This window comes from Brachycentrus maculatus, unplaced genomic scaffold (assembly GCF_059751285.1).
Source record: "Brachycentrus maculatus isolate JH-2025_06_01 unplaced genomic scaffold, ASM5975128v1 h1tg001829l, whole genome shotgun sequence".
Taxonomy (NCBI): domain Eukaryota; kingdom Metazoa; phylum Arthropoda; class Insecta; order Trichoptera; family Brachycentridae; genus Brachycentrus; species Brachycentrus maculatus.
In genome coordinates, this window is record NW_028282411.1 from 1 (window position 1) to 13,600 (window position 13,600).

At 27.8% G+C, this 13,600-nt stretch overlaps 1 pseudogene; it reads left to right on the forward strand.

The window, feature by feature from the left end:
• Positions 1–5,294: 5,294 nt before the first annotated feature.
• LOC148298600 (neuropeptide F receptor pseudogene) lies at positions 5,295–8,022 on the forward strand (annotated as a pseudogene).
• The last annotated feature ends 5,578 nt before the right edge of the window (positions 8,023–13,600 follow it).

The window sequence follows — 13,600 nt, forward strand, 5'->3', positions numbered from 1 at the left end:
TATAGTGAAGGAAAGATGATTAGCCCTCCACTTTCAGCCATCCGTTGATGTTATTCCACAAAAGGAATGCCAAATTAATAAAGGAATATGGTTTATTAAACGCTTGACTTCAGGGCTAAGAGATTTACAGGATGTTGAATCTTGGTGTACCTCTTTGACTTAAAGACCCTGTACTTGATCTTTCTATTTCCAATTTTCACTCATTTTTTTCTGAAATGTCGGTACAGGTGAAACCTTGTACTGTGTATCAGTTACAGTGATTTTTCGCATAACGAAAGACTCGCATAACGAATTCCCATTACCTGACCACACAACAAACCTCGCTTCACATAACCAACTGTATCGTTTTACATATTACCCCTCGAACGCTATATGGTCTCACGTAGCAATTGTGCTTGTTCGATGAAACTAAACGATACTAAAAAAATTGGAGAAATTCTGTTAAATTTTAAAATTAATGTTTAAAATTATGAAAATCTTATTTTAACCCTTTTCTACACCCAATGGTGTTTAAGGCACTGCATCCTTTAGAAACAGTGTTATTTTATCGTTAAATACATGAAAAAAAGGTAATCAGCCTTCCATTCCAGGTACCAGTCCAGGGTCAAATAAATATTTGACTAAAAAATCAAAAATCTTCATTTCGACCCTCTTGGGAATCGAACCTGAAACCTCCAGCATAGCACACTATGGAAGCGGACTGAAATTATGATAAATCTTTTAAAAATAATTTTTATTTTTATCCAAGATTTTTAGTACTCATTTATTATCAAAGAATTTATTTTTGTTCATTAAATTTATTGAATGAAAATGAAAAGAAAAAAATTATCTTCATTCAAAAATGTATTGACTTGATATTTTTTTTGAAGATGATTTTGACGCAAAGTACAAGTATGTTACTGGGAAAAAAATCATAAATATTTTATTTACATTTTCTTAACGTGCAACTTACCATATATAATGCTTCAACCATTTCTAAATTCAGACTGTAAAATAAATGTGTTTTTTCCCTACATGAAGATAAATTTTCTGCTGAAAAAAATCATCCCTTTTTGTAAACGTATTTTATATCAATTTGCATATATTTATTTTTATTAACATTCTTATCCGGATGTAAAGGTCTATTCTATAACGTTAATTGAATTTTGTATTATCCCTTGTGATATTCTCAACATTTTGAGTGTTTCTAAATTCTTCGCAAATCATGTGATTTTCTTTATCACGTGGTCTGAGATCCCCAAAACGTTTTGTTTATCTAGTATTGTACCCTTAGAACATTGAAGGGTGAGGAGAGGGTAGATGCTATTTTATTTATTTTCATCAGTAGAAATATGAAAAATAGTGACGAGGATTTGGTTTATGTAATTCTGTTTATCTTTTATTATAATAAATAGTTTTATTAATTTTTGTGCTTTCAAAATAAAAAGGTTTATAACTTTTCACATACCAAAACATTATTTACGAAAAACCTACCTTAAAAAATATTTTTTTAAACATTTTGAGTGTGCCTAAATACTTAAGAGAGTTTCTGATCAATAAAAAGCTTATTTTCATCTCACCAATAGATGTCTCTAGTGAAGTTCTAGTGATTCAAGAATAATGTTTCAAAATTGGTTCATATTTATAGAACTTCCGAGAATTTGAGTAGTGTGGTTGTTAATAATGGGTAGAATTGATGAATGTTACACGTGTGTAAAGTGGACATTTAAACCAGCCTATGACGGTCGTCAGCCCCGTAAATGCCCAGACTTCTATATTCTTCTTCATTTTTGATGAGATGTCAAAAAATAATATTAAAAAAATCGTTTCAAAATGATACTTATTTGATTGAAACACGTGTCACGGTAGATCCAAACATAAAATGGTAATTACTTACCATAATTTAAATATATATGAAATAAATATTATAACTTGGATTTCTTTAAAGTAGAAACAAATGGTTTCACTTGAGAAAATATGGTAATTACTAACTATTATTTAAATATATATAAAATAAATATTACAACTTGGATTTCTTTAAAGTAGAAACAAATGGTTTCACTTGAGAAAATATGGTAATTACTAACTATAATTTAAATATATATAAAATAAATATTACAACTTGGATTTCTTTAAAGTAGAAACAAATGGTTTCACTTGAGAAAATATGTGTAGTTCGAAGTTCAAAAGAAATGAACTGAAAAACTTGTAGTGAACGAAAAAAAGAAGAAACCTCTGTTTTAGAATTTCACAAAAGGGAGAATACGGTGTTTTTGTAGCTGAAATTTTCAAATCAACTTAGGTTGGTTAAATGTCCCTTCAAAGAATTCAACCTTTGATGTTTTAACTGAAAAAAAAATCTATTCCTAGAAAGAGTGGAGATTCTTTATATCGAGTGATTCTTAGAAGTTTTCGTAAAGCTAAATTTCAAATGTTCAATTTTTAATGTTGTATTATGTTGTGAGTTTCTCTTGTTTTTAAGAGTAAAATTAATGACTTTATAAAATACATCTCTTTTATGTTTTCATATCAAATAATAGTTTTTCAGTCTTCAGAAGTATTTGGATGAATAAAAATATATTTGGAAATTAAAAAAATAAAATTAGACTTAATTAATGATACTAGTACCAGACAACGTATTTTATGCTTATTATGTGCGTAATTGGTTTATATGAAAGACGAAATTAAAAACGATACATTTCCTTGTAATTTTTTTGTTAAAATATATGAAAATTTTATTGCTTCCTCAACTATGTACTTTCAACCATTAATTATTTTCAAATATATTTGCATAGAACATCTTTTAATATGTCATCAAAGATTAAGAAGAATATATATTTACGGGGCTGACGACTGTCATAGGTTGGTTTAAGTGATCACTTAACACACCTGTAACATTCACCAATTTTACCCATTATTGACAACCACACTACTCAAATTCTAAGAAGTTCTATATGTATATGGCCAATCTTGAATCACTAGAACTTCACTTGAGACATCTATTGATGAGATGAAAAGAAGCTTTTTATTGAGCAGAAACTTTTTTATTAAAAAATAAAATGAAAATAACTCCTGTAATTGGAGATAATCCAGATTTTGTGAACAAGTATTTGGACACACTCAAAATGTTGTGCATAGAACATGTTAAATACCGTATTTACCTTAATTTCGTTTACAAATATAAAGCATCATACAAAACCACGAACAAAAACATGGCAAAAATTAAAATTGAAAAATAAAATTTAAGAGATTATGGAAGATCAGTTCGCTGAATCAGCGCGGTCCAAGGCTGTCACATGTCCAACCTCCATCCATGCTCCAAAAACAGTTTATGATGAGAGTGAAGCTCTTCACGAGCATCTCCCAGAAGCTTAAGTCGGAATAAGGCTTCCTTAAGTTATTGACTTGTAATGTCTACGACTGTAAAATGCTCACGAAACCACTTAATTTTTTAGGGAAAATTTTGTCGTCATTACACTACGAAGGCTGCCAAAATAAATAAAGTCGATTTATACTCTCATTTATTATATATCACCCTGGACTTACATAAGCAGTACAGGACTAATCACTTTGCCTCCATACAATTGAATATCAAGATAACACTGCATTGATGAAAATAACTCCTGTAATTGGAGATAATCCAGATTTTGTTAACAAGTATTTGGACACACTCAAAATGTTGTAAATCTATATTTTTCATCGTGATAAATATTTTTTAAAATTGGTCCATATTTATAATCCATAATGCCTACTTCCGTATTCCCATTCCGGATGTGCGTCAAATGAGATAAAGGTCCTCAATCACGTCAAGTCAGTAAGGTGGTAAAATGAGATAAAAAGCGTTCCATCAATGTAACTGACTTGTCTACATTTTTACGGATTATCTTTGCCTTCATGAAAATATTGTAACAAATGACTTTTTCGTAAGGCAAAACAGCTTTTATTAAATATGGAAATACGAAGCCATTATTCCCATTTTTGTACTAAGACAGATTTGTCACTTAGAAATTAACACTCACCTCTTAATCATCGTTCACTTTATGTAATACACTTTAAACACTTATATTGTTAAAATAATAATTCTTAAGCTATAGAATACAAGTAAATCTCAAATATTAAACACGAATTGAATAATATATTGTCACAAATTTTTACTTGCTGTAAAAAAATTGAGAATATGATTTAAAAATTAGACCTTTCGATAAAAACTAATGACAGTTTTTGAAACTATTAATGTGGAATGCAAAAAAAAAAACTCAACAAGTCGTATTACAAGGGTAAATGATTTTTTCAAATATTCTAAATGTCATTCCACAAAGTAAATGCCAAATCAATAAATTATATAAGTGTTTAATTTTTTTAATATTTAAATCATCATATTATTCCACAAAGATAGTGCAAAATAAATAAAAAATGGATTTCAATGCATTAAATTTTCTTTTGAAATCCTGTCTCTCCTAACTCTGTATTTTAAAATACATTTTTAATTACTTTTTACACGTGTCAGATGAATTGAAAAACTATGTATCTTTTTTCCTTTAAAAATTCCGATGTTTTTCCCTAAAACTACGAGTATTTACGCCTTTGATGGCAAGCGCGAAGCTTTGGTGTTTTGTTGTTTGACTGCCATCAAATAACAGGCGTCGAACATTGCACGAGTTGTACCAAAAAACTTTTTCCCCTAAAGTTGTAAACTCCATTAAATTGATGTTTTTCTTTTTTTCAACTAAGTTACACAACATGTAATGGACAAAGTTAACAACTTGTAGCTATATACGTCACAAGATTAATGAAACCTTTCGTAAAATGCGTATTTTAACCCTCGACTAGTCGAGTTGTATCTAACAAATACAAAATATATATGCTTAATACATTTTTACTAAAGATTCCTAGAATAACAAGCCACATTTAAACACATATTTTTCCCGTAAATGAATGGTTTACGTTTTTCGAAAACGATACGCGTATAGTTTTGGTAAAGAAAATATCTTGATCATAACAAAATAAATAATAGTTTGTGTTTTAGGTTGCACAATCAAGATATAGAATATCGGAATAGACTATTTGAAAGTCAGTAAGGTATCGAATGAATGAAAATTAATACTAATATTTCAAATTAATACTATTTGCCCCTTCACTACAGGGGTAGTAATATAGGATAAATTTAATAGTATTGATTAATTTTATCATTAAACTACATATTTAAAAGGATTGTTTAAAGAGAGGCATGATTGGGGAAGAGAAGATTGTTTTCAAAGAAAGATTTGTGTGGTTTAGAAGAAGATTGTTGTAGCTTTCTTTTCTATCTGCTTACCATGCGGGGAAGTGGTGTGACGGTAAGTTAGTTAGTTAAACCAAAAAACAGTAAATTTTAGAATAAACAAATTTCCAAATCATTGATTTTAACGAAATTTGCCCGGCTAGTTATTTGAGATTTCCAAAATCTAATTTTATCTTACTTTTTTAGCATCCACATTTTAAAAGACGTTTCAACAGCTATTAAATCACTTATTCTTAGTGGTTTTTAGATTTTATTGAAGATGAATATAAATTTCAATATGAAAAATAAGAATGACGGAAAAATTCTCGAATATGGACTCTGTAATGGTTGCCGAGACGTCATCAAAATGAACAATGATAACGCTACGTAATAATCCGAAAATGAATTCATCAAAACGTGACTGTCAGACACAAGGCATATCATAATGATCGTGACCAACAAAGGGTTAAATCTCCTGCTTTCCGCCGACCTCTTCTCTGTATTTTATAAAGATATTCAGCTTTGTATCTCGACAATACTTGACTTGAATAAACTTGGCCGTATTTTCCAGATGTCATGGGGATTGAAGGATTTGCGTGTTTACTTTTCTACATTATGTAAAACTGTCCTTGAATCTGAGCAACTCCATGAATCTGATATCTTGTACCTTATATTTACATTTTATGAAAAAAGAAATAAAAGTATTCTCGCTTATGAAATGTAAAAAAGCTATTCTGAAAATGAAGTGCTGCGTAAGGGATAGAAAGCTGTTTATTTGTATTTAATAAATAAACGTCTTAATACAACAAAAAAACATTGAGATGGATTGATTTGGCAGTTACTTCGTAGTTATATCTACTATTTTTTGTTTGAAAAATTTACTTTGGATATACCTATATTAATTTTAATTTAATGCGACACGTGTTTCAACATATGCGGCGTTTGATAACAACGCGTGTTGTAATAATTAAACAGTGGTATTTATCAAGTATACATCAAATATAAAATATTAAAATATTTAGAATTTCGCTAACAACATCGATAACGAAAATTTAATTTTAGTTGCGACATCTTTAATATACATTGATATATCATCCATAAGGTGAATAATCCAACCTCTGATATGAGAAAAATATATATGAAAAATGACAAGTATAAAGTTGTAAAAAAGAAGGACCATACATAAACTTGAAATGCTATTTCAGGTGTTCTTTCATTATAAATATATATTTAAACGAATGCCTTATAAATATTACCTATGTTGAATTGGTAAAACCTATATATATATATATATATATATATATATATATATATATATATATATATATATATATATATATATATATATATATATATATATATATATATATATATATATATATATATATATATATATATATATATATATATATATATATATATATATATATATATATATATATATATATATATATATATATATATATATATATATATATATATATATATATATATATATATATATATATATATATATATATATATATATATATATATATATATATATATATATATATATATATATATATATATATATATATATATATATATATATATATATATATATATATATATATATATATATATATATATATATATATATATATATATATATATATATATATATATATAAATATATATATATATATATATATATATATATATATATATATATATATATATATATATTATATATATATATATTTTTCACAAATTCTTAACTGAGAGTAGTACCATTTTTTAAGATTCTAACTAAAAATACGATGGAAATCTAGCGACAGTGCAAATTTGTACATTTTTCAAAAATTAATGCAATATAAAGGTTTGATGTGAGACAACATACGCAGAATAGGAGATATGTAGATGTTTGCAATTTAAATGCAATAAAATTTTATAACTATATGTTTGGGATATTTAACTGTAAGTTTGCAAAATTTGTGCTAATTTTTCTTTTTCTTTTTTCACAGGTGATCGTTTATCCCACTCGAGAAAATCTTCAAGTCATGGGTGCGATTGTCATACTGACGCTCATCTGGGTACTCTCTGTAATCTTGGCATCTCCGATGTTCATCTACAGAACACTGAAAACCCACACCATCAATCTTTTCGGTATAGACAGCGTCAGTTTTTGCATGGAAGAGTGGCCGATTGAACACGGCAGGGCCTACTACTCTGCCTTTAGTCTCGTAGTACAGTATCTTCTACCCATCATCGTTGTGTCTGCTGCGTATATGAGGATCTATTTCAAGCTAAAATATAGATATGTCTCCACAAATTTGACCGGAGAAGTTAAAAAAGAAAGGGAAAGAGGACGCAGGATGCAAAAAACCAACTCTTTACTCATTTCCATTGCAGTTATCTACTGCATCAGCTGGTTACCTCTGAATCTCTTCAATCTATTCGCTGATCTCTACGACGAACCTCTGCTGGACCATCAAAGCATGCTCATCATGTACGCCGTTTGTCACATGATGGGAATGTCGAGCGCCTGCTCCAACCCCCTTCTCTACGGCTGGCTAAACGACAATTTCAAGAAAGAGTTCAAAGAAATTTTAGCTTGCGGCAAAATCGTGAGGGTCGGAAGATCCATGAGATCTCCGAGAAAAAAACAGCTTCCAGAATCGACAAAAGGTGTCAAATTATCCGTGATGGGGAACAGAAAATGCAGCGACCTGCAAGACATTACCGAAAACGGAATGCATTTGACTGTTGCTGATACGGAGATGACTATCTTGGCCAGATAGAAATATTTTTGCCGGCGCTTGAAGAGGGAACGCGCCGATCTTGACTTTAGGTCTACAAAAAGACCTAATGTTTACTGACAGTTAGAAGACGGGAAGGTTGGAACAGAGTGCTGAGACTCCATGTATGAATAAAACATTATATAAACTAGTGACAACTCATACGAACAAAACATAGTCGTTTTAGCTATGACAAAGAGTGCTTTTAGACAGTGAGCATAGATCTTCAACTATCTATAACCTGTGAATATAATATTTCATATTAGTCAATTCGATACGCTGTTTTTCATATGCAGTATTGTATGGTATATTCTAGGATAAATTTTCCCCCGATATCATATTCATACAAACAAATTGGAAAGGATTTTCTTTTCAGCTACGTAGTTAATGAATTAAATATGTATTTGTCGTGGAAACTTACAGATTGTTGAGTGAATAGAAATATTTACCAGTGTAGTATTTAAGTATCAGGAAGATAATGGACAATTGAAGAAAATTTTTAAAGTTTAATATATATTAAGTAGATTTTTTAAATAAATCAAACTGAGTATATTTATGTGAATATTTTTAGGGTATATAAAACAAAAAAAATATGTACCATAAAACATATTGTAATTGCCAAAGAACAGAAATTTACACAATTTATTTATAAAAAAGCAATGTTTGGTTTTGTAAAATATTTACATAAAAATCCATGAATTTTTGACGGTTAAAATAAGGTTATATGAAATTTATGAGTATGTTCTGTGTGGACGTAAATTTTTTTGAGTATAAATGTATTTTTTAATAGTATAATTGTTTATGTACTCGTATTTTTATTTGCATCACTGCATTTCTTACCATTTTTTTTTAATAATTGTGTCGCCTGCTTTCAAAATCTGCCAGATCCATGTAAGTCAATTTTACAAAAAATGCGAAATTCTCTGAGTAACATTTATGTTTCAAAGATTTGTCTATCATTAGATAAAATATTATGAAATAGGGAATTTTCACATTTTTTTTGTATTTAAAAAACACATGAGACACAAACCGATTTAATTAAACCTTAATTTTCGACCTACCTCCGCTCTCTGATTGGCCGATATGGGTCAGAAGGCAAGTTTCATGAATATAACGGAATTCGAAATACAACGCTGTTTTTAAGTATTTTTAGCAGGGTTATCAAGAACATAAATATTTTAAACAATAAAACCTACAATTGGCATTCCGATAGAGTATTTATTTTAATATCTTATTAAATTGGATCTGGCGGATTTTTAAAGTAGGTGACACAATTATCCTCATCCTTCTTTTGTTTCTGTCTTTGTAGACGTCACAAAATTCGTACTGCTTCTATTTCACTTGTACAAAACCACTTTCGAGTTTATTTATGTAAACACCGCTAGTTATCAGCTGTAGTTCAAACCACTGAATAATGTTTGTATAAAGTTTTTGTTAATAAAATTAACTTGCCACAAACAAAAATATCACCAGAAATTTTAAAGTCTAGAGAAACCTAGAGTTTGTAGGTATGTCAGTTTCAGTTTTGCGGGGAGACATACATTTAAAATCATTTTTTATACTAAAGTACTATCCCTATATACTCGTATACTAAAAATTGCCTACAAACCTATAAGTATATAATGCAACCCAATTCGTTATGATTACCGAATAGTCCTAGGACAAAAAGCAGGAATTTGTAAAAACTCTATTATTTTCTAATTTTCGCAGTACTTTTTGTTAATATGTAAACGTCGCTTTGTATATATATTTTTTTATGATTGTAATATTGTATATTTATAACACAATATGTGTGCATATATTTCTTTAATTGACTAAAGTCGCCATTTTTTTTCGACTTTTACAAGCTATGGACTATCGTCGATAAAAAGGAAATGAAAGGAATTTTATACAATACTTTATTTTTTATGGAATATTAGCATTTTTTTAATCAACTTATTTTATTTGCTTAAAGGGTTCAAAGCGTTAATTTTAATTGGTATTTATTTGACTGTTATTTTTTACTATTATTTCATGCGAAATAACAATTTAAGATGCTTTAATTTCAACAAAGAACCGAATATGAGTGATGTGTTTTTTGTAACATTTATTTCTTTGCCAGTCATGAAACATTATTCCAAAATTCTGTCAATTATACAAATTAAAATGTAGTCCTCCTAAGTGCTCGAGAGTTATTTTTTATATAAAAAAAATCTTATAATAATAAACATTGTATTAATAAGAATTATAAAACCATACTGTTGATAAAAATAATACTTTAAGCAGCAAGGTAGGAGAGTGTTACATTCAATATACTTAAATGGATCAAAATGTTCTAATACTTTGAATTTTGTAGTACCTTAAGAAATTTGTAGTCTTAAATATGTACTATATAAAAGAAAAATCATTTATTGACATTGACAGCACGCCAGAGGATATTGTGGGCATGGCTTAAAAATACTATATAAATTGATATTTATTTGCAATAATAGAAAACGGGTTTGGACAAAAACACAAACATGAAAATGTCTAATAAAAATAAGTTAAATGTATGTTTAATGAAAAATTGTATATAGAAATACAGGGATAAAAAGTGCATTCATTTCTTCGGAAGGTCTTACTTAGGAAAAGTATTGAGAAAGGAATTACATTTATGGATAAGAAAATAGATATCAAGGAAAAATGTAATAAAGAACCCATTATATATTTTTGTATTCCTAACCAATTAAGTGAAGTATAGACATAATATTTAAATTAAAAATTAAACAAGAATCCTGTTTTAAAATATCACTGAACGTAGCAGCAATGAATTGATTGAAATTGTAATATGAATTTTTTAAAAAAGAAATTCTTTGTAATATTGTAAAATAACATTATTATGTCTCGATAACATCGAATGTTTTCAAATAAATACATTGTTTTAAAATATGCTAGAATTTTTTATCAATGTATATTGTAAATGTATGAATCATAATAAATAAATAAATAAATGGATTTTATAAAAAAAAGGTTTCATATGTTTATTTGAACCCAAAAACACACAAAATATTTTTTATTATTTTCATTTTATTTTAAATAAAATAAGAATATGACCTACACAATATTTAACACATATTTTTAAATTTGAATTAAAATTAACTTTAGGTACTATAGTATGACTGACGAATCAATTAAAAAAAAATAAAAATATAGAAACAGGAGGAATATGTATGAATGGTTCTACTTTTCATTTTACAGTAAAGAAAAAAGGTATGTTAATGGCAGTTTATCGGTATCTCATTTTGATTTCACTTTGTTCTTATACAACGAATATTGAAATACTGAGAGCTGTCAGTTTTCAAAAGAGATATGAAAAATTCATTCAAAATATTATGAAATTCATATTGAGAGAATAAAATCATGACAGAAAAATATGTTTAAGTCAAAACAAAAAGCTATGAAAGGAAAATGATTTGTTAAATTCCGTTAAAAAAACGTCCGGCTATATTTAGGGGTGGAAAGTATGAATTTTCAATAAGGAAGTAAAAGAGATATGACTGCAAGTTAGATTAAGGAGAATACACACAACTCTTAAAAATTTACATGAAAAATGGTTACACAAGAGAATTTTATTTTATAAATTAACAAAAAACAATTTTTTTCCTAAAGGAATAGCACGCAAAGCATCTATTTTAGATGCTTGTTTGCAAGTAGGATAGAAAGGATAGGGAAAGAAAATTTAAAAAATAGATCACAAACGCCCAGACCAATTGAAAATATTTTTTTCTTGAATTGATTTTACAATTGGCGGGAATCGAGCCCACTGAAAGCAAAATGAAATTATACTTCATGGTATATAACTGATTTGAGATGTAATTCATGGATTAAAAACCTTGTAGAAGACCATTTTTGGCACATTAACATGTAATCGTAACTTACATGTTTACATATCATAAATTCGAGAACTACTGATGTTCTCTAGATTTATAGGCAAAAATACATACTGTTTTTTTACTTGTTGACGAAAACCTCTGTGATTATTGAAACTAGCCGTGTCCACCTAAGTAAACTTAAAGGTGGTCTTCAAACAAAAGTTTTATTTTGAAATTGAAAGAAAATTTACTTAAACAAAATGCCGAAGAAAGATCCACTTTTCTTGAATGTTTTTTGCAGATACTTTGTGGCACATTTTAATACCACAAAGTTTTGAATGTGTTTTGAAAGTTTTTTATTAAGGTAATGAAATTAATTATGAGTATTTTAATGTTTTAGAATTTGATAAACCCTGATGATGACAAGGTTCTTCTTGAAACCGGTAGGTTTAGTGTACTAATAATAAAAAAGCGGTTAAAACAAAGTTGTTTAATTTTATAAAGATCCACTTTATTTAACTAACGTTCCTAAAACTGTGAGAAAATTTTTACGTGTGAGTTCAAGTATTGCATTACTTTGTATCCTTATAAAATTATTATTAGTCAACACAGCATGAACCAAACTTTCTAGGTTGAACCACCCTCGGCCACAATTTTACTGTTTTTATCAATCACAAACCATTTAACGTGAAAAATTTATATGTTTTACGTCAAAAGTCAAGAATTTTTTTCTTATACAACAACCTAAATGCAACAATACAAAATCCAGAACCTCAACATGTTGACAGATTTCAATATATTTATATATATGGCCTCCAAAGAAATCTATTACATAAACACGTCACATTTTCAGAAAATACAAATAACATGTATACGTTTTTATGAACCCCAGATTTGCCTTTTATATAACAAGAACACAATTTCTGTGGTGGGTATTATGCTTTTGCTTAAAGCAAATACAAGCCAACCTTACCTTTTCGATGAAAGGATATTTTTGTTGAATTGTTTTGAGGGCAAATATTGACTTCAATTGTGTGTTTCATTCTATTTTTATCAATAAGAATACAACCTGTATTACACGTACAATATATATCTCAGAAGAAAATTGTAGACTCTGAACTGGACAATCTCAGTTAATTTTAATGTATTTTCAGTAAACTTATTTTTATATGTTTCAGGTTGGTTTTTTCATAAAAACTAACAAATTGTTTTAATTTTTTGATAAATCATGTTTTTATTATATTTTTGAGCCATCAATTTGTTTTTCTAACTTTTGAAGGAAATTTGAATATTTTTGTATAATTTGAGATATAAAAATTTTGTAAATGATTTTTGTAAAAAATTATTTATGAAAATACGTATACACAAAAATAAAAATTGTTAAAACAATAAAATCTAAAAACCAATTCATAGATACGATTTTAAACGAGTTTTAAAAGCTTTAAAAGCTTAAAAAAGACATGAAGATATCGTAATAATTATAAAAATTGTCATTTTCATAAACTATGACAAATAAATGTTTAAAGGTTGTTCACTATTCACGTGAATAAAAAAAAACAACGGTATGTCATACTAGTTTATAAATAATAGCTTTTTAAATATAAAAATTTAGTTTCAATAAAATAGTAGTTCAACAAGTTTATGAGGCGAATGTAGTTGGTAATAGATGCAAATGTTCAAGTACTTTATATGAGGACATAAATAAATGTGTTAGAGGCGAAGATCGTTTATAAATATAGATAGGCATTCTA